This window comes from Lutra lutra, chromosome 11, assembly GCF_902655055.1.
Source record: "Lutra lutra chromosome 11, mLutLut1.2, whole genome shotgun sequence".
In the NCBI taxonomy this organism is placed as follows: domain Eukaryota; kingdom Metazoa; phylum Chordata; class Mammalia; order Carnivora; family Mustelidae; genus Lutra; species Lutra lutra.
In genome coordinates this window covers 20,034,401-20,059,993 of record NC_062288.1, presented here as the reverse complement: position 1 = coordinate 20,059,993, position 25,593 = coordinate 20,034,401, and the positions used below count along the sequence as shown (strand labels likewise).

The 25,593-nt window shown below is 43.6% G+C and overlaps 1 protein-coding gene across 3 annotated transcripts in view; it reads left to right on the top strand.

The window, feature by feature from the left end:
• The window catches only part of LHFPL3 (LHFPL tetraspan subfamily member 3), a 578,471-nt gene that overhangs the window by 529,598 nt on the left and 23,280 nt on the right, over positions 1–25,593 (top strand). The gene's annotated exons all lie outside the window — the stretch shown is intronic.

The following is a 25,593-nucleotide window of genomic DNA, read 5'->3' as shown; positions in this document are numbered from 1 at the left end:
ATACTATATATAATATAGTATTATATATAAATATATGGTATAGTATATATGCCACCTCTTCTTCATTCATTCATCTTTCAATGGAAATTGGGCTACCTCTATAGTTTAGTTATTGTTAATAATGCCACAATAAACATAAGTGTGCATGTATCCCTTTGAATTAATATTTTTGTATTTTGGGGGTAAATACCCAGGAGTGTGATTGCTGGGTGATAAGACAGTTCTATTTTTAACTTTTTAGGAAATTCCATACTCTTTCCCACAGTGGCTGTACCAATTTGCATTCCCACCAACAGTGTACCAGGGTTCTTTTTTCTCTACATCCTCTCCAGCACTTGTTGTTTCTTATGTTTTAGATTTCAGCTGTTGTGATAGGTGTACAGTGATATCTCATTGTAGTTTTGATTTGCATTTCCCTGATGATGAATGATGCTGAACATCTTTTTATGTGTCCATTGGCCATCTGCATGTCTTCTTTGGAGAAATGTCTGTTCATGTCTTCTGCCCATTTTTAATTGGGTTGTTCATTTTTTGGGTATTGAGATGTATCAGTTCTTTATATATCTTGAATACTAATCCTTTACTGGATATGTCATTTGCAAATATCTCCTTCTATTTAGTAGGTTGTCTTTTAGTTTTGTTGGTTGTTTCCTGTGCAGAAGCATTTTATTTTGATGTAGTCCCAGTACTTTATTTTTGCTTTTATTTCCCTTGCCTCGGGAGACTTATCTAGAAAAAATGTTGCTTTGGCCAATGTGAGAAGATTTTTATGGTTTCAGATCTCACATTTAGATCTTTAATCCATTTGAGTTTCTTTTTGTGTACAATGAAAGAAAAAGTTTCAGTCTCATTCTTTGGTGTGTGTCCAGTTTTCACAACATCACTAGTTGAATAAACTGTCTTTTCCCATTATTTTTTCCTGCTTTGTCAAAGATTAATTGAGCATATAATTGTGAGCTTATTTCTGGGTTTTCTGTTCTATTCCATTAATCTATGTGTCTATTTTCATGCCAGTACCATACTCTTTTAATTATTACAGCTTCATAATATAACTTAAAATCTGGAATTGTGATACCTTCAGTTTTGTTTTTCTTTTTCAAGATTGCTTTGGCTATTCTGAGTCTTTCATGGCTCCATACAAATTTTAGAATTGTTTATTCCAGTTATATGAAAAATGCTTTTGATATTTTGATAGAGATTGCATTAAATCTGTAGATTGCTCTATGTAGTATGGACATTTTAACAATACTTTTTTCTTTCAATCCATGAGCATGGAATGCCTTTCTATTTCTTTGTGTCATCTTCAATTTCTTTTATCAGTGTCTTATAGTTTCCAGGATATAGGTGTTTTACCTCTTTGGTTAAGTTTATTCCTAGATATTTTATCATTTTTGGTGCAATTAAAAATGAAATTGTGTCCTTTTCTCATTTTCTGCTCCTTCCTTATTAGTGTACAGGTATGCAACAGATTTCCGTACATCAGTTTCATAAACTGTAACTTTACTGAATTTTTCAGCTCTAGTAAATTTTTCGTGGTGTCTTTAAGGTTTTCTATATGGAATATCATGTCATCTGCAAATAGTGAGAGTTTTACTTCTTCCTTACCAGTCTGTATGCCTCTTATTTCTCTACGTTGTCTAACTGCTGTGGCATTGACTTCCAGTACTATGTCAAATAGAAATGGTGAGAGTAGACATTCTTGTCCTGTTCCTGACCTTAAAGGAAAAGCTCTCCGTTTCCCATTGAGTATAATGTTTGCTGTGTAGTTTTCCTATAAGGTCTTTATTATGTTGAGGTATGTTCCCTCTAGACCCATTTTACAGAGGGTTTTTTTTTTTAATCATGGATGGATGTTGTACTGTATCAAATGCTTTTTCTGCACCTATTGAAATGATCATTAGTTTTTATCCTTTCTCTTATCAATATGACATATCATGTTGATTGTTTTGTGAATACTGAACCACCTTTACATCCCAGGAATAAACCCTACTTGATCGTGGTGTATGATATTTTTAAATGTATTACTGGATTCAGTTGGCTAATATTTTTTGAGGAATTTGCATCTATATTCATGAGAGCTGTTGGCCAGTAGTTTTCTTTTTTTGTGGTGTCTTTATCTGGTTTTGGTATCGGGGTGATACTGACCTTATAGAATGAATTTGGAAGTTTTCCTTGCTCTTGTATTTTTGGAATTGTTTAAAAAGAATGAGTATGAAGTCTTCTTTAAACATTTGGTAGAATTTACCTGTGAAGCTATCTGGTCCTGGAGTTTTTTTATTACTGATTCAATTTCCTTGATAATAATTGGTCTGCTCAAGTTTTCTATTTCTTCTGCATTAGTTTTGGTAGATTATATGTTTCTAGGAACTTATACATTTCTTCTAAATTGTCCAATTTGTTGGCATATACATTTTCATAGTATTCTGTTAAAATCATTCGCATTTCTGTGGTGTTTGTTGTTATTTTTCCTCTTTCATTAGTAATTTTGTTTATTTGAGTGCTCTCTTTTTTTTTAATGAGTCTTGCTAGAGGTTTATTTATTTTGTTGATCCTTTCAAAGGACCAGCTCTTGGTTTCATTGGCCTGTTGTATTGGGATTTTTTTTAGTTTCTATATCATTTATTTCTGCCCTAATCTGTATTATTTCTTTCCTTTTCCTGGATCGAGGCTTTGTTTATTTTTTCCCCCCCTAGCTCCTTTAGGTGTTAGGTTAGGTTGTTTATTTGAGATTTTTCTTGCTTCTGGAGTTAGGTCTATGTTCCTCTCTCTCTGTGATTTTGACTAAGTATCAATTATAAGTGGAATGGAGGCTCATATAAGTGGATATAGTATTTATCTTTTCATGACTGGTTTATTTCACTCAGCCTAGGGTCTTTAAGATACATTCGTGTTGAGCATGTGTCAGAATTTCCTTCTTTTTTTTTTTTTTAAGATTTTTACCTATTATTTGACAGACAGAGATCACAAGTAGGCAGAGATAGAGGGGGAAGCAGGCTCCCCGCTGAGCAGAGAGCCCTATGCGGGGCTCGATCCCAGGACCCTGAGATCATGACCTGAGCTGAAGGCAGAGGCTTTAACCCACTGAGCCACCCAGGGGCCCCAAAATTTCCTTCTTTTTTAAAGCTGAATAATACTTCATCATATATATGTCACGTTTTGCTTACCATTCATCCGCTGATAGATACTTGTATTGCTCCCACGTTTTAGTTATTGTGCCTCCTGAATTCTTAATCCCTTCCCCTTTCTGCAGACTGGAGTTTGGTCTATCAGTTGCTTTCTTTTTCCCCACAGTGAAGCCCCTCCTCTCTATTGGCATCTTCCCCTCTACTATCAATGTGCACAAGACCATGATCTGTACCCTCAACCTCATGAGCTTTTACTCTTTCTCTTGCTTTTTCACCACTATAGTTTCACTTTTTTTAAGATTTTATTTATTGATTTTGGCACACATGCACACGCACACACACCAGTGGGGGGTGGAGAGAGACAGAGGGAGAAGGAAGACTCCCCGCTGAGCAGGAAGCTCAGCCCAGGACTCGGTCCCAGGACCCTGAAATCATGACCTGAGCCGAAGGCAGGCACTTAACCAATTGAACCACCCAGGTTTTTATTTTTTTTAAGATTTTATTAATTTATTTGACAGATCACAAGTAGGCAGAGAGGCAGGCAGAGAAAGAGGAAGGGAAGCAGGCTCCCCGCTGAGCAGAGAGCCCCATGCGGGGCTTGATCCCAGGACCCTGAGATCATGACCTGAGCTGAAGGCAGAGGCTTTAACCCACTGAGCCACCCAGGTGCCCCTACAATTTCATTTTTAAAAGTAATCTATTGCCAGTACTTCTCCTTCCACACTATCTATTCACTCTTTCTGGGAAAAAAAAAAAAAATGTGGGGCACCTTGGTAGTTCATTGGTTAAGCATCTGCCTTTGGCTCAGGTCATGATCCCAGGGTCCTGGGGCCCCACTGGGCTCCCTGCTCAGTGGGAAGCCTGCTTCTCCCTCTCTCACTCCCCCTGCTTGTGTTCTCTCTCTCACTGTGTCTCTCTCTGTCAAATAAATAAACAAAATCTTTTTTTTAATTCTTTTATTATGAATATTTCCTACATTCAAAAAAATATAAATAATCATGTGATAAACACCTACTTACTTACCACTTGGCTTAAGAAAAAAAGCATTACCAATAGTATGCCTCCAGAACTGGTCTGGGATTTCATCTTCCTTTTAAACCTTCCATCAGCATCATCCCCCGAGCATGCCCCCCCACACCCCCCATCCCTGCACAAACACACCAAATGACCTTGACCCTTCTCCTTGGAACTATATCTTTTGCCTACCATGACCCTGGACTCTCCTAGTTCCCATCTGAATCACTGATTCCTTCTTTGCCTTCTCTAGCTCTGCTTCCCCTTTCAAGTCTCTGACCTTCATGTTCTGTCATCTTCTTTCTCTACATTATCCTTTTCCCCTGTTTTACTTCTCATGCACTCCCACATTTCAGTGGCTCCCAAGTCTAAATCTCCAGTCTATATTTTATAGATTTAAATTCTAATAATAACATATAATAATGGGATAATAATAATTAAAATCTGTAGTTTCCGTTTGCACGATACTTGTGACTAAGCCTTCCTGCTAGGACCTCTAGTTAGACCTTAGGACTTTATCCTCAACCCATCCTCTGACATTCCCAACAATGACTCAGATGGAGATATGAGCTTATCAGATTTGTAAAGGATACAAAGCTATTCTGGGTATTATATAGCTGGAAAACAGAATATGGATCCAAAAGATTGTAACAGGTTACTCTAACAGAATGAAATTTAACAAAGGTCAACATAAAGACTTGACCATGGATTGAAACACCCGGCGCACAGAGAGGTCATAAGTCAGGAGCTATAGAGAGGAAAGGCGCAAGGGATTTAGTTAAATGGCAAGGTCTTTGGGCACCAATACTGTGAAAAGTGAATGGAATCTTGAGTTATAAAAGATAAATTAGTTACTGCAAGGAAGGGATTGTCCTCCTCAGTTGAACAGTATTTGATTCAGGTCCATCCAGTGCTGATTTCAACTCTGGACACTACACTCAAAGCAAGGCTGTAAGAAACTTGGTAAGTATTCAGAAAGGAACAATGAGGATCATGATAGTACTTAAAATGGGTACTGTGGCCATGTCCTAAGGGCTATCCAGAAGAAGAGAGATTAGACAGACCTTTTGTAGCTCCGTGTTCAGAAGCACCAGTAGGAGGCACTGCAGGATACTGATTTGGCAGAGGCCAGTGGAAAACTAACCACATCTTGGAACTACAGAGCATGGAAGGGACTTTTTAGGGAGTTAATGGGTAATCAGGGGAGGTTTCCAAGTTCAGTGGATAGGGACATGGCAATTCTAGCCTCCTCTCTTCAAATCTCTGCTGCCACTGAGATCCTTGATTTTGTGTACCCGCCTAGACCTGAACTCTCCAACTTTATTGAAGAGTTGGAGTTGGAAAGTCACTGTTCATCCTTATAGCCACAGGGAAAAGCATTTGGAAATTTAAGAAATTTTTTTTTAATCAGAATTTAAAATACAGGAGAACTTCCTTGCCCCTTGATAGGATATCTAGTAGAAAGTCATGACAAACATCATTCTTAATTGTGAAACATTAGACATCCTTCCTTTAAAGTCAGAAATAAGAGATGCCTTCACCACTACCACCAATAAAACATTATGCTGGAGCCCTAGCTAGAGGGATAAGGCAAGAAAATAAATAAGAGATATAAGGATTGCACAAGATGTAACAAAATTTCATTATTTGCAGAAGGTATGGTTGTCTTTATATAAAATTTAAGAAAATCTCCTGGCAAACTACTAGAATCAATAAGATGGTTCAGCAGTATTTCTTGAATATATAATCAATATGCAACAATCAATAGAGTCTACCAACAACAATCAATCAAACTATAAATGTTTCAGTAGCAAAAAAAAAAAAAAAAAAAAAAAAAGACAACAAAGTAGCTCATGTGCTCTGGATTTTTAAGAAAATATTATAAAACTTTACTGAAGGTGGGGCGCCTGGGTGGCTCAGTGGGTTAAAGCCTCTGCTTTCAGCTCAGGTCATGATCCCAGGGTCCTGGGATCGAGTTCCACATCAGGCTCTCTGCTCAGCAGGGAGCCTGCTTCCCCCTCTCTCTCTGCCTGCCTCTCTGCCTACTTGTGATCTCTCTCTGTCAAATAAATAAATAAAATCTTTAAAAAAAAAACAAAACTTTACTGAAGGACATACAAGGAAGTCCAAGTAAATGTTCATGAATGGAAAGTTTGAGAAGCTTAAGTATGTCAATTCTCCCTCAATTGTAAGTCTATAAATACAAATTTATTCCAATCAAAATCCCTATAGAGTTGTCTCAGAACTTGGCAGGCTGATCCTCTATTGATAAAAAGGAATGAAAGACCAAGAATGGTTAAAATATTTTTGCATCTAGATAAACAAGCAAAAAAAAAAAAAAAAAAAAACCCCTGATAGACAAGAATCCAGAAGAGACCTATTTAGATGTATATACCTGGAATATGACATAAATGGCATAAAAATCCATGAAAAAGGGGTTAACTTTTTAACTCTTGGTAGTGAACAGTGCTTCTCCAAATAGAGAAAGAAAAGTTAAATCATATACCTACTTCATACACACAAAAGTAAATTTTATATGAATTAAATATCTATGGAATGAGCAAAACTTTAAACCTTCTAGAAGAATATTTAGACTATTGTTACATCCACAACATAAATATCTACATAGTCCATGTGTCCATATGTATATTTTTGTTCTTAACAAAACATTAAAGCACTAACCATAAAGGAAATGCATGGTAGATTTAACCACATTACAAGTTTAAATTTCTGGCTGGCTCAGTTGGTAGAACATGCAACTCTTGATCTCAGGGTCATGAGTTCAAGCCCCAGGTTGGGTGTAGAGCTTACAAGAAAAAAAAAAAGAAAAATTAAATTTCTACCTAAATAAAAAAATGCACAGGAAATTCACAAGAGAAGAAATGTCATGGCCAATAAATTTACTCAAACTAGGTTTTCAGGACACCTAAGACTTTTGCCTAAAGCAGGGAGGGTTGATTATTAAATAATCCACTGCTGAGTAAGGACTCTGCGTGGTGTGGTTACTCATAGCATCGTATTTGTTATAGCTCTGAGTACTGACTAATCATTTGCTATGTCTGTGTCCAAGGCAGATCAAGCATTTTACTACTAATAAAAGAAGCTCATAACATCCTGGGGGTTCACTTGTATGTGCACAGGGCTAAAAAGACATCTAGATTTATGAGGCCAGTCCTCCAGAGGCCACCCCAGGAATGGACCTGAATGGTCTACCCCCCCCCAACCAGCCCTCCCACACCACACCCATCATTTTGTAGTCTCTTTGCAAAAGCATCTGGGTTTTCCCACTACACACTCCAAGAGGGAACAATAAGGGCCCATTCTACCTTCTTTTTTCTTTTTTAACATATAATGTATTATTTGTCTCAGGGGTACGGGTCTGTGAATCATCAGGCTTACACAATTCATAGCATTCACCATAGCACATATCCTCCCCAATGTCCATCACCTAGCCACCCTATCCCTCTCCCCCACCCACCCCCAGCAACCCTCAGTTTGTTTTGTGAGATTATGGTTTGTCTCCTTCCCAATCCCATCTCATTTCATTTTTTCCCTCCCTACCCCCCACAACCCCCCACCCTGCCTCTCAAATTCCTCATATCAGACAGATCGTATGGTAATTGTCTTTCTCTGATTGACTTATTTCGCTTAGCATAATACCCACCAGTTCTATCCACATCATTGCAAATGGCAAGATTTCGATTTTTGATGGCTGCATAGTATTCCATTGTATATATATACCACCTCTTCTTTATCCATTCATCTGTTGGTGGACATCTAGGTTCTTTCCATAGTTTGGCTATTGTGGACATTGTTGCTATAAACACTCAGGTGCACAAGGGCCCACTCTTTTTATTTATTTGACAGACAGAGATCACAAGTAGGCAGAGCAACAGGCAGTGGGGGGGGGGGGGGAAGCAGGCTCCCTGCTGAGCAGAAAGCCCGATGTGGGGCTCAATCCTAGGACCCTGGGATCATGACCTGAGCCGAAGGCAGAGGCTTAACCCACTGAGCCACCCAGGCGCCCCGGGCCCACTCTATCTTAATGGCAGCTATACATAATGGATTAAAAGTATTGGGATGTATATTTTATCCCCTAGGATGTAAATTACATAAGAACTTCCAAGCTCTCGCAGTGAATGCCTCTCTCTCCTAGCTCCTCTCTTTGCTCGTGCTAACAACTAGAAAAATCAAATATTGAGATAAACCAATGTCTCCTGTCTCCAGATTTGGTAGGACACAGAGAGTAGACTAAGAATCCAGCCTGAAGTAGACAGAAAAATGTAATCTTTTCAATTTTTTTTTTTCTGGAATGTTTTTATCAGTACGATTACCAGAGGCAGTGCCATCCCTGACTTTCCCTACCAATCTTGTGTTTTCCACTGTCACATAAAATTAGGTGCTATTTATCATTTTTTTAAAAAAAGCAAAAGAAGATGATAGGATACAGCAGGTGAATTCTCCATCTCAGCGTTGATACAGGCTTTATCTCAATATAATATACCCCAGATATGTTTTAATTTATACTAATTGTATTAGATTGTGTTCTAGTATGGAAGGAGAAGAAAGAGGGGTGAACAAATACAGCATCAAAAACACTTTACCCGGGGCGCCTGGGTGGCTCAGTGGGTTAAAGCCTCTGCCTTCGGCTCAGGTCATGATCCCGGGGTCCTGCGATCGAGCCCCGCATCGGGCTCTCTGCTTGGCCAGGAGCCTGCTTCCTCCTCTCTCTCTGCCTGCCTCTGCCTACTTGTGATCTCTGTCTGTCAAATAAATAAATAAAATCTAGAAGAAAAAAAAAAACCACTTTACCCACCTACGAGAACAGGTAGAAAGGGCACAAGACAGATCCGGGTTTAATACCATGGCTTAGAATTTATACTACTTTGGGAAACAGATTTAACCCTATCTTTTTTCTCCACTGTGAAATGAGCAAGCATATCTACCTCAAGGAGGTTTCGTGAGGGGTGAGCCTTGTGGGGGGTTGGGGGGGAACACCACCAGACCCCACATGGTGCCCTCCAGGAGAGCGATTCAGCAGAGTTTAATGAAGCTTTTACAAAGTTTAATGAAGAGTTTACAAAGGTGTGGGCGGGGCTAAGGAGAGTGGAGGGACGATGAGGCTTCTCTGGGTTAGCAGCAGAGGGATCCCTCACCAGGGGGGTGGTGAACAAAAGCTGGAGAGAAGTGTAGTAGTGTTGGAGCTCTTTGTGCACCTGGCTGTGGGCGGGGGCCCTCTGTAGAGCAAGGCAGCCCCCAGCTTGTAACCCCAGTCAGGGAGGGCACCCCGACCTCCTCCTGCTTCCAACCCCCTGCCTCTCTGCCTGTGGTTCCCATGGCTGAAGCCTGAGGGCAGAAGAGCCCAGCCCATGCAGTCTAGACAGTGTGCCTCCTAGAACACACAACCCAGTGGAGAAGGGTGGGGAATGGAGTGGAGAGGCCATCAGAAAATATCAAGCAAAGGCTTCCCAGATTTAAGTCTCCTTCCTCACTCCGGACCCCGTGCCACCCCGGCCCCCAGGCTCATTTTGCTCACCAAACAATACTGGTCTCTTCTCTGGAAATTTTTTAGTCACTCTTCTATCTTTTCGAAAAGATTCCACTTGAAAGGCATTCATTATTTTTTTTTATATGATCCCCGTAGCATTTTATGAGGTAAATGGGGCAAGCCGTATTATGCTGAAGCTTGAGGTTAATGGTTCTTCAAAGACCTTAGAAGGTCCAAGGCTATAACCCAGATTCATGAGATCTGTGGGAGGCTGCAGAGACACAGAGGCTGACAAAGGTCATTTGACTATGTAAGCTAATGCATCGTAAACGTTACCGCCAGCCAGCCAGCCAGCTACATCCACGGGGGAAAGCTGTACCTCCAAAAAGGGATTTGACTCCACATATAATGAAGTATCAAAGTGTGTGTGTAGCATATATGCATTTATCTATCTTTATATTCCTTATAAGTCAGGAGATATATATATATATATATACACATATATATATATATGCAACAAAAGATACATATACTTTTTTTTTTTTAGATTTTATTTCTAAGTAAGCTCTATGCCCAAGGTGGGGCTCAAACTTAACAAACCTGAGATCAAGAGTTGTCCACTCCACCGACTGAGACAGCCAGGAGCCCCCCAGTCTATGTTGTTAATAAACGAGAAAGAGAAAATCAGAACCAGGGAATGGAGCACAGTCAATGTGCTAATCTTAAAAGTTACTCTGGGGGCACCTGGGTGGCTGTCACTTGGGCATCTATCTCTTGGTTTCAGTTCACGTCAGGATCTCAGGGTCATGACATTGAACACCACACCCGGGTCCATGCTTAGCATGGAGTCTGCTTGGGATTCTCTCCCTCTGACCTCCTCCCAAACCTCAAATAAATAAATAAATAAATCCTTAAAAAATAAAGAAATAAAAGTTACTCCGGTTGCTGTGGCTAAGCCGCAGATTCAATTCTGAGTTTTTTGGGATCAGTACATGAAACAATTCTCATTCTCAGAAAAGTAACATGCTATTTTCTCCGGGGAAGAAAGTGTGGGAGGCTGTTACCAGAAATAAAGTCTATAATAAATTTCCTTTCAGATAAGACACTGAGTGACATAATGGACAGTATCATTGACAACACATTTATAATCAATTAAAACTGTTTTCCATGGCTATTTCTTGAAATCAGAGCATGACATTTTTTTAAAGATTTCATTTTTAAGTAATCTCTACACCAATGTGGGGCTCAAACCCACAACCCTGAGATCAAGTGTTGCCCCTACAGAACATAAAATTTAAAGTACATGCCAGCAGAGCGTCTGGGTGGCTCAGTCATTAAGCCTCTGACTCTTGATTTCAGCTCAGTCTCAGGGTCCGGGGATTGAATCCTGTGTCGGGCTCTGCACTCAGTATGGAGTCTGCTTAGCTCTCTCCCTCCCTCTGCTTGTTCTCGTTCTCTTTCTCAAATAGATAAAATATTTAATGTTTTTTTTAGATAAAGTACATGCAGTGAAAGTGATTGCGGGAGAAGCTGAGGTCATGTCAGAGCATAAACCTCCCTGGTGTTCTGATGTGGTCAGTGGTGACATCAGTGAACCTAGGTGGGGAGGGGAGGTAGCCCTTCCCTTTGAGATGACATTCCCTGTAGAGCATTCCTATCAGTCAGGCTTTTGACTGGCACAGATATCTGGAGGTTGTTCTGTCCATTAAGGTCTTCACTGAATGCCAGGGGTCCCAAGCTGTGCCCCCCCCCCACCAGGGAATTCATGGGCATGGAGGCACAGAGCAGGTGGTAGGGCTACTGAGAGTCTCCGGCAACAGCATTGTGACTTCTCACTCCTGGAGACCTGAGCCCTGCAGGGGGCAGGTTAGAACTCACTTGGGCCAGTGATGGGCAGTGCCTCCCTGCAACCCGCCCCCACCTCGCCCCATCTTCCAGCACTTTGTTTTCCTATGGAGGAGGAGAAGGAGACAAACTGAATCCAGGATAGAAAATACTCTCCATATTCACCTCCCTCGAATACCAACCTCAGATACCAGTCCCCAGAAAGGCCATACCGTGAGCCAGCTGGAAGACTCGACCTCTCACTATTGCTGGGGGTTACAGACCAGGGCCAGTGAGAGTCCCCTAACCTCTGGGTTTCAATCCAGATGAGATGAGAATGAACTTCAGGGGTGAACTTGAAAGGATCTGATGTAGGCGCTGTCACAGACAGCCCCCTCCCAGCGCCAGGTACTTTAAAACAGTACCCTGAGCCTCCTGTTACCTTTCAGGTAGATGGTATTATACCCATGTTAGTTTTCAGATAAGAAAATGGTGTTCTGAGGTGAGAGGCAATTGCCCAGCGTCACACACTGAAAGAGCTGCACTTGAGCCCCGCTTTTTTGACCGAAACGGGGGCTCGCACCACCTCTCCCCTCCACGCAGCAGTAGGCTTGATACTTGGCCTCTGTGATTTGGAGAAGGGCAGGTCTGGGCTCCCTGGCTACCTGTGCAGTCTTGCCTGACTGGGTACTAGACCCCCACATCCCTCAGCCTGCAAAGCTCAAAGCCAGACATGGATCTAAACCTGCCACACCCAGGGTCAGCTTTTCAAGAAGATTTAAATCCCACTTCCATTGGCTCTTAAAACAACCCAGAAGTAGGTAGAACCAGATGAGCAAGGTTCAGGACAGGAGAGTCAAAAAAGTAAAGCTGTCTGTCTGTCTGCCTCTCTCTCTCTCTCTCACGTGCACACACACACACACACACACACACACACAGCCCTGCAAATGTCCGAGCTGGGAGAAGAGTCCAGCTACTAGGACTGTCTGGCCTCAGGAGAGTCTGTGAGGGAAGATGATGTGTAGCCGGGAAACCAAATGTCTGAGCACCCTTAAGCTAGCTCCGATGTGGACAGCTTAGCCCAATTACCCTGAGCAGGAGTCACGGTCTGTTAACTGCCCGTCATTTTTGGTATACTGGCTTTTCCTAATTAGAGCCCTGACCTGCCCAAAAAAGGAAATGAAGAATAGAAATGGCTTTGCATTATTGATTTCAGATCACATTTTTTGTTGTTTTCCCTGACTTCCACTGAACTTATCTCTCTCCATCAAAAAATCCTATAAAGTGAGCGATGCCAAAATGATGAGTAGGGGTCTTGATCTTCTGGTTGGAAGCATTTCCCTTTATTCCTATGGATGTATCCAACTGCATTCTGGTCAAATGAAATTGACTCTTTTTTTTTTTTAATTTATTTGACAGATCACAAGTAGGCAGAGAAGCAGGCAGAGAGAGAGAGAGAGAGGGAAGCAGGCTCCCCACCGAGCAGAGAGCCCGATGCAGGGCTCGATCCCAGGACCTGAGATCATGACCTGAGCTGAAGGCAGACGCTTAACCCACTGAGCCACCCAGGCACCCCTGAAATTTACTCTCTCGCCTCCATTTTTTTTTTTAAGATTTATTTATTTATTTATTTGACAGATAGAGATCACAGTAGGCAGAGAGGCAGGCAGAGAGAGAGAGGAGGAAGCAGGCTCCCTGCCGAGCAGAGAGCCCGATGTGGGGCTCGATCCCAGAACCCCGAGATCATGACCTAGAGCTGAAGGCGGAGGCTTAACCCACTGAGCCACCCAGGTGCCCCTCACCTCCATTTTTTGATCAGTGTCTGCCAACACCTTGCGGTCACCGGCCAGTTACAAATAAAGCAGTACAGCTAAAACCTCTGTGGGATTTCAGTGACATTGAAGGCATACCAGAATGCAAGGGCTGGGTTTTTAGGGTCTTGTCTCTTCCACTGGCTCTCTCTTCAGCTGGGACCTGTGTGGGAAAAGTCTTGGTTTGTGTGGGGGCAGCTTATGGTCAGGATGGCAGGGTGCAGCCAAAAAGGTGACTGACATTTATTGAATACCTATGGCATGCCAGGCACCTTCCTTCAGTTATCACCTTTAGTTTTCACATAAGCCCCTGTGTAGGAGTTAATGTCCTCATTGCAGAGGTGACAGCAGGGACTCAGGTCAGGTGACTGGCTCAGGCTCACACAGGGAGGCACTGGCTGGGCCCAGATTTGAACCTGGTTCTCTCTGATTACAAAGCCCATTTTCTCTTCCTTCTGTCATGCTCCTCTCCGTTTCACCCCTGGGAGAATCAAGCCCTGAACTCCATAAATTAGAATCAGTCACTTACAAAAGGCGAGCAGCCCTGAGGAAGTATCTTGTATTGGCCTGGACGGGTCTCCTCCTGATGCAGACAGATGTATTTCTCTAGGGGAAAAAGTCCCCCCCCACTTTTTTTTTTTAACTTTAGTGCCCTTCTTCGTCTTGGCCCTACTATTCTTTTTCCCACAATCCTGTCTTCATCCGGCCTCCCAGCCTTTGTCATTCTTCTCGTCATTTCCAAAATCATCTCTCAACCCGCCCCCCATTTCCCTCTTCACTGACTTCTTGCCCAGTCAAGAAATGGGTGTATGGAGTTGCATTTAGCTTGTTACTTAACATAGATGGAATCACCCACTCCATGCCAAGGAGAGGTCGACAAGAAAGCCAGCCATGAAGGGCGGGTGGCTTCCAGAACTGAGAGAGAAGTTGCTGCACAGGCCTGCAGGGGTCAGGAAGGTTTCCAAGAATAGTTTCCTCCTCCGAGATAAGCCACCCCTTACACAGCAGAATCCTGTACAAACAAGCAAAACAAAACTCTGACCTCTACCCTTCAGATGTGCTTATGTTTATTCAAGAAAGGCAGTATGGTGGACGCCTGGGCAGCTCAGTCGGTTAAACGTCCAACCCCTGATCTCAGCTCAGGTCCTGATCTCAGGGTTCTGAGTTCAAGCCCCGCATTGGTCTCCACACCCAGCGTGGAGCCTACTTAGAGAAGTGGTTTTTGTTGTGTTCAGGCTCACAAACTCTGGAGCAGCCGGACTGCCCACAGGAAGACCCCAGCCCCATCACCCGCTCGTTACAGGACCTCCGACAAGTTACCTAATCTCTCCACACTTCCTCTTGCCCGTCTGTAAAATGGGGATAATAAGACCACTTGTCTCTTGGAATTGTTGGGATATACATGTTCAAGAGGTACCTGGATGGCAGCCTGGCACAACGTTAGCACTGTAGAACAGTGTTCTTCACTCGGTCAGCCAGCATGTATGGGGCCCCCTCCATGTAGGACTTCTGTGCAGGAGCTCGTGACAGCACCTGGCCGAGGGCCACCAGGCCGAGTTTAGCCTCAACAGCCTCGTTTTCCCGGGCCACCCACTCTTCCTCTGCCTCTCTGCCCCCGCCCCCTGTGTGCACGCTCTCTCTTCCTCTCTCAAATAAATAAATCTTCTTTAAAAATAAAATGGGGATGGTGATAGCTGAGCTCCCCGCCCCATCCTCCGAGGGATGTCAGGAGAATTCAATTCGATGGAAAGAGCTCATGTACATTACTTGCCATAATGCCCGGCCAGATAAATGTGAGCTATGATTACTCTTCCAGATGCCACTGGAATGCTACACACATCTTCTAGGGACCTATCCTTCCCTCTTTGGCTCCCCGCACGTGAGCCTTCTATAGATATTTTCTTCTTTTTTTTTTAAATTTTTTTTTCTTAACATATAATGTATTATTAGCCCCAGGGGTACAGGTCTGTGAAACATCAGGCTTACATGCTTCACAGCACTCCCATAGCACATACCTTCCCCAGTGTCCACAACCCCACCCCCCTCTCCCCACCCCCCAACAACCCTCAGTTTGTTTTGTGAGATTTAGTATCTTCCGGTTTATCTCCCTCCCAATCCCATCTTGTCTCATTTTTTCCTTCCCTACCTCCCAAGCCCCCACTTTTCCTCTCAAATTCCTCATATCAGGGAGATGATATGGTATTTGTCTTTCTCTGATTGACTTATTTCGCTCCATGTAAAATCCTCTAGTTCCATTCACGTTGTTGCAAATGGCAAGATTTCATTTCTTTTGATGGCTGCATAGTATTCCATTGTATATATATTCCACATCTTCTTTATCCATTCATCTGTTGACGGACATCTAGGTTCTTTCCATAGTTTGGCTATTGTGGACATTGCTGCTATAAATATTGGGGTGCATGTGCCCCTTCCGGTCATTACATTTGTATCTTTGGGGTAAATACCCAGTAGTGTGATTGCTGAGTCATAGGGAAGCTCTATTTTCAACTTTTTGAGGGACCTCCATACTGTTTTCCAGAGTGGCTGCACCAGCTTGCATTCCCACCAACTGTGTAGGAGGGTTCCCCTTTCTCCGCATCCTCGCCAACACCTGCTGTTTCCTGACTGGCTAATTTTAGCCATTCTGACTGGTGTGAGGTGGTATCTCACTGTGGGTTGGATTTGTATTTCCCTGATGCCAAGTGATGTGGAGCTTTTTCATGAGTCTGTTGGATGTCTTCTTTGCAGAAGTCTTCCTACATTTCCATAGGGATTTCAGGTATGAAGAGCCTTTGCCCACTGGCTTCACTGGGTGGGAGATCACAGGGTGGGAGCAAGGTCTGCGGTTGCCCCAGTTACAAAGCTGGTCTCAGGGTCTCCGCAGCCCTCAGAAGGTTGTGGGAAGGGCCTGATAGTGTTTCTCCGGGGAAATGGTGGGACATGGGGGGGTAGGTGAGCAAGTTTTTGGAAACCCCTCATCCCACAGAGCCCTCCCTCACTGACATAAGCACTGATGTTGGCGTGACCACAAGGTGAGCCCGGAAATGTGATAGGACTGCCAAGAAATGTCATCTATACATAGCTGGCAGGGCTCTGATCTTATTCCTCTAATTCTCTTCATTGCTAAACTGTTCAAAATATTAACCTCACTCTGGATATTCAATTAATTTGGACAAATCATAATTGATGCCAATTAACTGTACTGAAGAGCGTCTCCTCTCAATACTACAATTCACAATTGCACATAATTGCCATCTAATTTATTTGCTTTAATTAATATTTGATTTATCTAAAAAGAGACGGGAGAGATTTTTCAAGAGTGTCTGTCTGTGAGTGTTTTGGTGCCTACAAGGTAGCCTTTTGAACGTGAAGGTCATTCTTTCTTATGTCCCAGCAAGTTGGGTTTGGGGAGGCTCTGAGCAGTCACGACAGGAACATGGTGATCCGGGCTCATCCATCACCCCCTAATCCCATGACATTAAAACTCTGCTGTTTGATGGTTCTTGCACAGAATAACTTTACATGCATTTGTCCTCTCTGTTCATGAGGTGGAATGCTCGTTCCCCCATAAGCAAGGCAGGCCCTGGCATAATTGTGCAATCGGAATTTGGTTTTGCTGCTCTTTGTGTCTCTTTCTTTGACCCCCTTACTAGTACTTCCCTGCACCCACGCCCAGGTCCTCACCCTTCCTGCCACCCTCCCCCCAGCCCATGAGACGCAGGCCAGCTCCACACTCTGGGGGAAATTTACTAGTCCTGCGTTCTGGCAAGTGATTAGAGCCCATCTGGGTGAATTAATTCAGAGGAAAATGTTACCTGCCTGATAATAGCTCCCAGATAATATAGCTCTATTTTAACCAAGATCTTCAAAGCTTTAGGCATATTTAAAAGTGATGGAACTGTTACTTGCTAGTAGCAGAGAGAAGACATTTTTCAGACTTCAACAACCCTTTCGAATGCTTTAAATGAGATGACAATCAGAAACATTGCAACTCCACAGACAATAAAGAGAGGCAAGAGGATTTCTAGTTCAGGATGCTACTGATTCAATCTTTTTTTTTTTAGTTTTTGTTTTTTTTGTTTTTTGTTTTTTGTTTTTTTGTCAGAGAGAGAGGGAGAGAGCAAGCACAGGCAGACAGAATGGCAGGCAGAGGCAGAGGGAGAAGCAGGCTCCCCGCCAAGCAAGGAGCCCGATGTGGGACTCGATCCCAGGACGCTGGGATCATGACCTGAGCCGAAGGCAGCTGCTTAACCAACTGAGCCACCCAGGTGTCCCTGATTCAATCTTTATTGCAAATACTTATTGATCACCACTGGCGTCCCACATTGCACCAAAGGCTAGAGATAAAAGAAGACGCACTCGATGTTTATGAAACTTTTCCCTCCCGAGTCTCCCTAAAATCATTTCCTGCACCAGACTGTGAGCTCCTCCTGGGAGCTCTTCGTCATCTTGGGAGCCCCAATGCCAGGCAAACAATTTAAATTCAATACTGAATAGAGGATCAAAATGAAGAACTCCAGGGTCTAATAACATTTGAGAAACACTGGCTTAAAAACATGTTTCTCGGGACGCCTGGGTGGCTCAGTTGGTTAAGCAGCTGCCTTCGGCTCAGGTCATGATCCCAGCGTCCTGGGATCGAGTCCCACATCGGGCTCCTTGCTTGGCGGGGAGCCTGCTTCTCCCTCTGCCTCTGCCTGCCATTCTGTCTGCCTGTGCTCGCTCGCTCTCCTCTCTCTCTGACAAATAAATAAAATCTTGAAAAAAAAAAAGTGGGATCTTCTGGGGATGATGTGTTAGTTGCCTAGATTTAAAAAAAAAAAAAAAAACAAAAACCATGTTTCTCAGGCAACCCACAGACTGGGAAATTTATTTGCAATTACATACCTGATAGGGCACTTTTATCCAAAATATATAAAGAATTCTTAAAACGCTGGGTGCCTGGGTTGTTCAGTCAGTTAAGCATCTGCCTGCAGCTCAGGTCATGATTCCAGGGTCCTGGGATCGAGTCCCGCATCAGGCTCCTTGCTCAGTGGCAAGTCTGCTTCTCCCTCTCCATCTGCCTCTCCCCTTGCTCATGCTCTCTCTCGCTCACTCTCTCTCTCAAATAAATAAATAAAATCTTAAATTTAAGAAAAAAAACTCTTGAAACTCAACAGCAAAAGGGTGAGTAACGCAATTAAAAACTGGGCAAAGAATTTCAATAGCCATTTCTCCAAATGATACACACAAGATATACAGATGGCAAATAAGCACATGAAAACACACTTGACATCATCAGTCATTAGAGTAATATAGATTGAAACTGCAAAGAAAGACCTCTTCCCAACCACCGTGATGGCTGGATTCAAAAAGACCATAACCAGTGGAGAAATTGAAACCCTCCTATATTGTTGATGCGAATGTAAAATGATGCAAACACTTGGGAAAATAGTTTGGAAATTCCTCAAGAAGTTAAACAGTTGCAGTTCAACCCAGCAATTCTACTCCTGGGTATACAACAAAGAGAAATGAAAGCACGGGCACACACAAAAACTCCCCAAGAATGTTTAGAGCGGTTAGTAGAGCATTATCCATAATGGCCATGGGGTGAAAACAACCCAAATAACTCTCTGCTAAAGATTTAATTTAAAAAAATGGCTATATTTGTACAGTGGAATATTATTTGGCAATAAAGAAAAAAGAATGAAACACTGATTCATGTTACAGCATAGACGACCCTTGAGACCATCATGGTGACTAAAGGAAACCAGTCCTAAAGGACCGTCTATTGCATGATTTCATTTGTATGAAATGTCCACAACAGGCAAATCCATAGACACAGAAAGTAGATTAGTCTGGTTTCCAGGTCCTGCAGGGAGGGGAGAATGGAAAGAATAGGGTGTTTGCAGTGATGAAAATATTCTACAGTTAGTTAGTAGTACTGGTTACACAACTCTGAAAATACTAACAATTAATGAATTGTACACTAGAAGACATAACTTAGGGTAGGTGAATTGCACCCCAAAAGACTTATAAGAAAAGTTTGGAGGGGGTGCCTGGGTGGCTCAGTGGGTTAAGCCTCTGCCTTCGGCTCAGGTCATGATCTCAGTGTCCTGTGATCGAGCCCTGCATCGGGCTCTCTGCTCAGCTGGGAGCCTGCTTCCCCTTCTCTCTCTACGTGCATTTCTGCCTACTTGTGATCTCTCTTTCTCTCTGTCAAATAAATAAAATCTTAAAAAAAAAAAAAAGAAAGAAAAGAAAAGTTTTGGGGCACCTGGGTGTCTCAGTTTGTTAAGCGACTGCCTTTGGCTCAGGTCATGATCCCAGGGTCCCAGGATCCCTGCTCAGTGTGGGGTCTGATTCTCCCTCTGCTTCTCTGCCTGCTCGTGTCTCTCGCTCTCTCTGTCAAATAAATAAATAAAATCTTTAAATAAAAAAAAAGTTTCTCTCCCATGGGACTTTTCAGTAGTAACAAATTCTCAAGATTTGAGGTTCTCATTTGCCTGGGATCAAGGGTGTTCCCGAACATACAACTTTCAGTGCTAAAACCAGGAAAGTCTTGGGTGGCGCAGTTGGTTAAGCATCTGCCTTCAGCTCAGGTCATGATCTCAGGGTCCTGGGATCCAGCCCCGAGTCGGGCTCCCCGCTCAGTGGGGAGTTGGCTACTCCCTCTCCCTCTGCTCCTGCTCGCTCTTTCTCTCTCTCCAATAAATAAACAAAATCTTTTTTAAAAAACGGGAAAGTCTAAGGCAAACCATGCAATATTGGGGTAGGTCCCAAATATTTACTTACACCAAAAAACCATTCAGTGTTTATCTGAAATTTAGGAATTCTTTATTTTTATTTGCTAAATCTAGCCACCCTAGTTTTATAAGAGGATCCAATTCCCCTAAATCAAGTTGAAGCAGAGATCTAGAATTAAAATGGATTAAAATCAAGGAGAGACCAAAAGAGCTTAAAGTTAAGAAAAAAGAGGTCCCAAAGCATTTTATAACCTTGGCCAGTGCTATAGCGAAATAGGTTTGTGGAAACCTCTTCAAACCGAACTAAATAGCAAAGTGTTCATATTGAGGACTTCCTTAAAAATGATATTAATAAATAATTACATGAAATAGTGTATTTCTTAAAGGTCTTTAGTCTTCGATGAGGCTTAAATTAAGCTTCCTCCCAGCTGCTGAGTACATGATGAATTGTATTATAAGTGCCTATTTTTAGCTCACGAGTGCTTTGGCAGACAGACTGTTAAAAATAGAAGCAGGCCTAGTAGAGGAGCTGGGGAGCTCTTCCTTACTGATTAATGAAAATGAAGCCAGTCTAACGGTTGGAGGGAAGGTGTATGCCGCTGTGATCAGGTTAAAAGGCTGTGGCTTGTAATTTGCAAATTAGGGTGTCACGTGTCTCTGAGGCAGAAGATGGGAACATCGCTCTAACTCAAGCTCCCCGGAAACGCGCAGATACTGGGAGTAGAGGGTTTGTGTGTTTGATCAGGTGAGAGGCTGGTGATATTTTAAGAATCACTTAGGTTTCTGTCCTGTAGACCTCATGCTGCCTCTGTTGCGACTTGGTTCCTTGACTATTCTGTTCATTTGATGGGTCTTCCTGGAATTTTCAGCACATCCCGTAGCGGCCACTAGGGGGCACCAAAGCATCCATCCCGAGGAAAGTGTGCAAGTCACTGAGGCTTTGTGGCTCGCTCCTGAGCTCCTAGGTGATCACGACAGCCTTCCCCTTGAGCTTTGATGCCCAGACTGCGCTTTTCAGCCGTGCCACACAGTGGTTGAACACGCGGATTTGGAGTCACCCAGGCAGGGATTCCAAACAGAGCTGGATCTCCCATTTAAAACCTTTGTTGCTTCTTAATGCATGCACAAGAATTATAAAATACCTCCCTCGCAGTAAGGTAAAAGGAATTAAATGAAATAGTGGCTGGGAAGTTTGGGATTGTTTTATTTATTTACATAATCTCTACCCCCCCCCCCCGTGTGGGGCTTAAACTCATGACCCCAAGATCAAGAGTCACATGCTCTTCCACCTGAGCCAGCCAGGCACCCCCGTATCTGGAAAGTTCTTAAAACCCAATCCTGTGTCTGGTGTGTGATAAATGTTCGGTTACTGGGTACACCCTGGAAGTCATAGGGTGCCGTCAGGTGCTAACAACATCAGAGAGAAGACAATAGCTTCGTTCCATTCCCTTCCGTACTGGCATCACTTCCCCCTTCTTCTGTCCTTCCACGGGGACACTGAGACCTACTCCCTTCTGTCAGTTCAAAGGTCTTCATTCTGGCAGCTTGCCAAAAATGCCCTCTGTCCCTCAATGTTCGTTCACTCTTCTGTACCCCAGTATTTCCCAGTGCATTTCACGAGCCACTTGCCTCAGAATCATCAGAACCAACAAAGGCGGAATTTCTGGGGATGCAACCTAGGACTCTACATTTTCATGTTTCCTAACTGACTCTTAGGCACCATATTCTTAGTGAGTTTGTTGTTTTTTTAATAGAGATATAGAGCAGACTGATCTCAACCAGCTGCTAGGAGGGAAATTAGCTGATTATCTGATTAAAGTAATTCACACTGAACTGTGAAGAACAAATAAACTTGCCTTTCAGGAGAATTTGCCTTCTGACATTTCGCAAACTTTATGAATTTCTAATTAGTGAACCGCATGGGATGGATGTTTAAAGAAAAGCGGCCTTACTTAGGACCCACTTCCTGGGGGTGGGGGAGGCTCTCTATGCACGTTGAAAGGAAGGGTGTGGGATTTAGGAGCGCATCCCTCCTGTCCTCAGCCACCTGAAACTCCGTGCCAGGCTTGCTGGCTGATGGAGAGGAGGGAAAGAGGAGGAAGGGAAGTGGAAGGCAAAGGAGGAAGAATGGGAAATTGGGGAAGGTTTGAGAGAAAAGTAGGGTGGGGGAGGGGAAAGGGAACAGGAAGAACCCTCTCAAACAGCCCCTCCTCCACAGCTTTCGGTCCCCCCAGACTCATGGGAGGACAGAATGGACTGATGGAGAAAGGACCCACCTGCTGTCCCTTCCACTCTCGACAGTCACGACTGACCCCTCTACTTTATTGGCTATTCGGTTTAATGTTTTAATATGAAGCTGCAATGGGGCGGTACTTAGCTAGTTCCTCTTTCCTGCTCCCAGGCCACTTCTCCTCCCTCTAAAGGCAAGCCTGGCATAGGCCCCAGTCCTTGCACTTCCCTACTTCCCTTCTACAGGCCCTAAGAGTGAATTCTAGTCTCATGGGTTTAAATACCATCAGTACAACTGATGACTCCCACCTGTGAATCTCCAGTCCCCACCTCTGCCTTGCACTCCAGAACCTTCTAACTGAAGACTCTCATCGCCACCTAGATGTCTAATGGCAGCTCACACCTTCAACAGGTACAAAACTACACTGCTGATTTTTCTCCAGAATAACCTGTTCCGGGACACCTGGGTGGCTCAGTGGGTTAAGCGTCTGCCTTCAGCTCAGGTCATGATCTTAGGGTCCTGGGATGGAGTCCCACATCAGGCTCTCTGCTCAGCAGGGAGCCTGCTTCTCCCTCTGCCTGCTGCTCTCCCTGCTTGTACGTGCTCTCACTATCTCAAATAAATAGTAAAGTATTTTTTTAAAAAATAACCTGTTTCTCCCCTAGTGTCCCCCATCCCAGTAAATAACACCTCACTCATCCAAATGGATCAAAAACTTTGGAGTCCTCCATCAGTCAATCAATATCCCTCTGCCCCCTCCACGCACAAACACACACACAGACACACACACACCTCATTCAAACTTTCACCGAATTCTGCTGCTCTACCTGAAGAATGCATCTTGAATCTGAGTCGCATCTCACCACCTCCACCCCTGCCAGCCTGTCCGAGCCAATATTGCCTCTCACCCAAGACACTTCATTGCTTCCTGTCCTCTCTGCTTCCACTGGTATCCTTATAGTCTAGAGGCCGCACACAGCCAGCTTGAACCTTGATTCTCCTCCCTCCCCTTTTCCCTAGCCTCCAATGACTTCTGATCACATGAAAATCAAAATGCCTTACCCTGGTCCTTGGCTCCAACAGGACCTGTCTCATCCACATTGTTGGCCCATCTCTCATCTCCAGCTACCCTGGCTTCTCTCTCTTCCTCCTGCCCTTGCCTTTGGGCAATGATGCCTCCCCCTGGAAGGTGGAGATGCCTTAAATGTCTTGTTCCCTCGCTTCATGCAGAGAACCCTTCCCTGACCTCCTACCCCCAAGATAGCAACTCTCTTCTTATCCCGATTTCTTTTTCTTCATAGCACTTAAAACCACCTGATATATTACAGTATATATGTGTTTGCTTAATGTTTGTCTCCGCATTTGAATGTAAGCTCAGTGAGACTGGGACTTAATGCTCTTTTCCCACCACCCTAGTGCCTGGAACAGTGCCTGATACATCTTATGTGCTCAATTAATATTTGTTGAATGAATGAAACAAAACTACAAATGTGAGTACAGATGGCTACTGACAGGTGCTTTGCAGGTGACACTGAAGGTCCTATTGATTAGGAGAGTTGGAGGAAAGAATGGGATAACTAGCCCCTCTCTCCCCCGACCCCCGATCCTGTGTTGTTTTTATGGCAGCTACTCAAAGATAAGATATGCCCCAATCTCATTCCCTATCTCAGTAAGTGGTCATTTCTGGAGTGCTGGATCTCCTCTTTGCAAACCAGAAAATCTCTTCTTTATTCCTAAGCACGATTACCAAGTCACAAACTCAGCTTTTACCCACTTACTGTACATAAAACAGAGTTAATGAGATTAGGCAATAGGAAGCTTTTCTACTGCAAAATTATATTAATGGGATTCTCCCAGAGGCTAAGCTGCTCCCGCTCTGAAAGTTAAGCACATTCCAGAAATCACATTAAAACTCTTTCAGTCCTCCCTGAGTCTCGGGGGTCGAGGGACGGGAAGCCCGATATAACTTCGCAAAGCAGCTTACTACGCTCACCGTTTGACCATGGGTGGGAGAATCTTCTTAGTGACTTTCTTCTTGTGCCTTAAAGAAATTTAGGGTATTTTCTCTTTTCATGCCAAAGCTTGTTATGCTGACAGCCATTTCCCATAAAATGGTCCCTGTAAAGATGAGCCTAACCTTGCCACACCAGTAGCTGCTCCATAGAGCAAAGCAGAAAGCAAAAGTGATTCCTTTGTAGGAAATACCTGGAGTGAAGGAAGGTGATCATCTTATTTATGCTCTAAGAATATTATCTTAGCTTGAGCTCCCCTATAGGCTGACCATGAAACAAGAAATCAAGGGTGAGTAGTGTTGAGGAAGAGATCCCAGATAACACTGGTAGGAGGTGAGGAAGCGAGACAGGCCAGGGAGGGCAGCCAACGTACTATCATGCAAGCCACTATTAGAGTCACTGGAGCTCTATCCTGCCAGAGAGCTCTAGAATCCCAGGGTAGGGAGGTGATATTTACATGTCCGCTCTCGTCAGTCATGGACAAAGGACTGCTGGGTGTAAGGGACAGTGATTCCCTGACATTTCCAGTCTGCCACATGGATAGGCAGGGAAAGCTCTGGTGTCCAGAGAAAGTCCTCTGGGAAAAAGATGGCAGCTGGACATAGGTCCCGTGGGCACTGACATGGTCAAGCCCAAGGGGAAAATGACTGAGAACCAATAGCCTCTGCTCTGAGGTTTGGCTTTTCCAAAAAGCACTTGTGCCTTAAAATGGATGTTCCCCCTCTTAAAGTCAGCTTGGATGTGAACAAAGCTTAAGAGGAGAACTGTGGAAAGTCTTCAGTGAGAAGTGAAATCCTGGGGATATGTTTGGAAGTGGGTCACCTTGGCTCAGGACTGGATCTGTTGGTCGGGCTTTCTGAGTTGGGCTTGAGTTTTGTTTGTGACAACCCTCAACAGCCTGAGAGTCAGAACAAGTTACAAAGAAGAGTGGATCTGATGGACCCAGCTGGAGAAAGCAGCCCTGGCTTTCCTACTAGAAGCTCTCACTTCCCCTGGGGTAGCCATCAGAAGGAAAGCCACCTGCTGTGGTTGACCCTCCTTCACAGAGCCACGCCGACCACTCTTTCCAAGACCCAGAACCTCAGACACAAGTACACATACATACTTGCTTACTCAGGGCACAATGAGAGTAGAAACACAGCACTGATTAATTTTTTCCTATTTAGACATGTTTTTAAGATATCTCATCCCTTTGAACAGTAAACTCGGTCTAATTATATAAAAATATATAATAGAAAAGTGCATGCATTCCACAAAACATTAAAGGCCTAACATGCACCAGGCGTTCCATTAGGTCATGAGAATATGAAGCACCCAGGTCTTGTCACTGAGTCTTGCCCAGTGCCAGGAGGGAGGGTACACCCTTG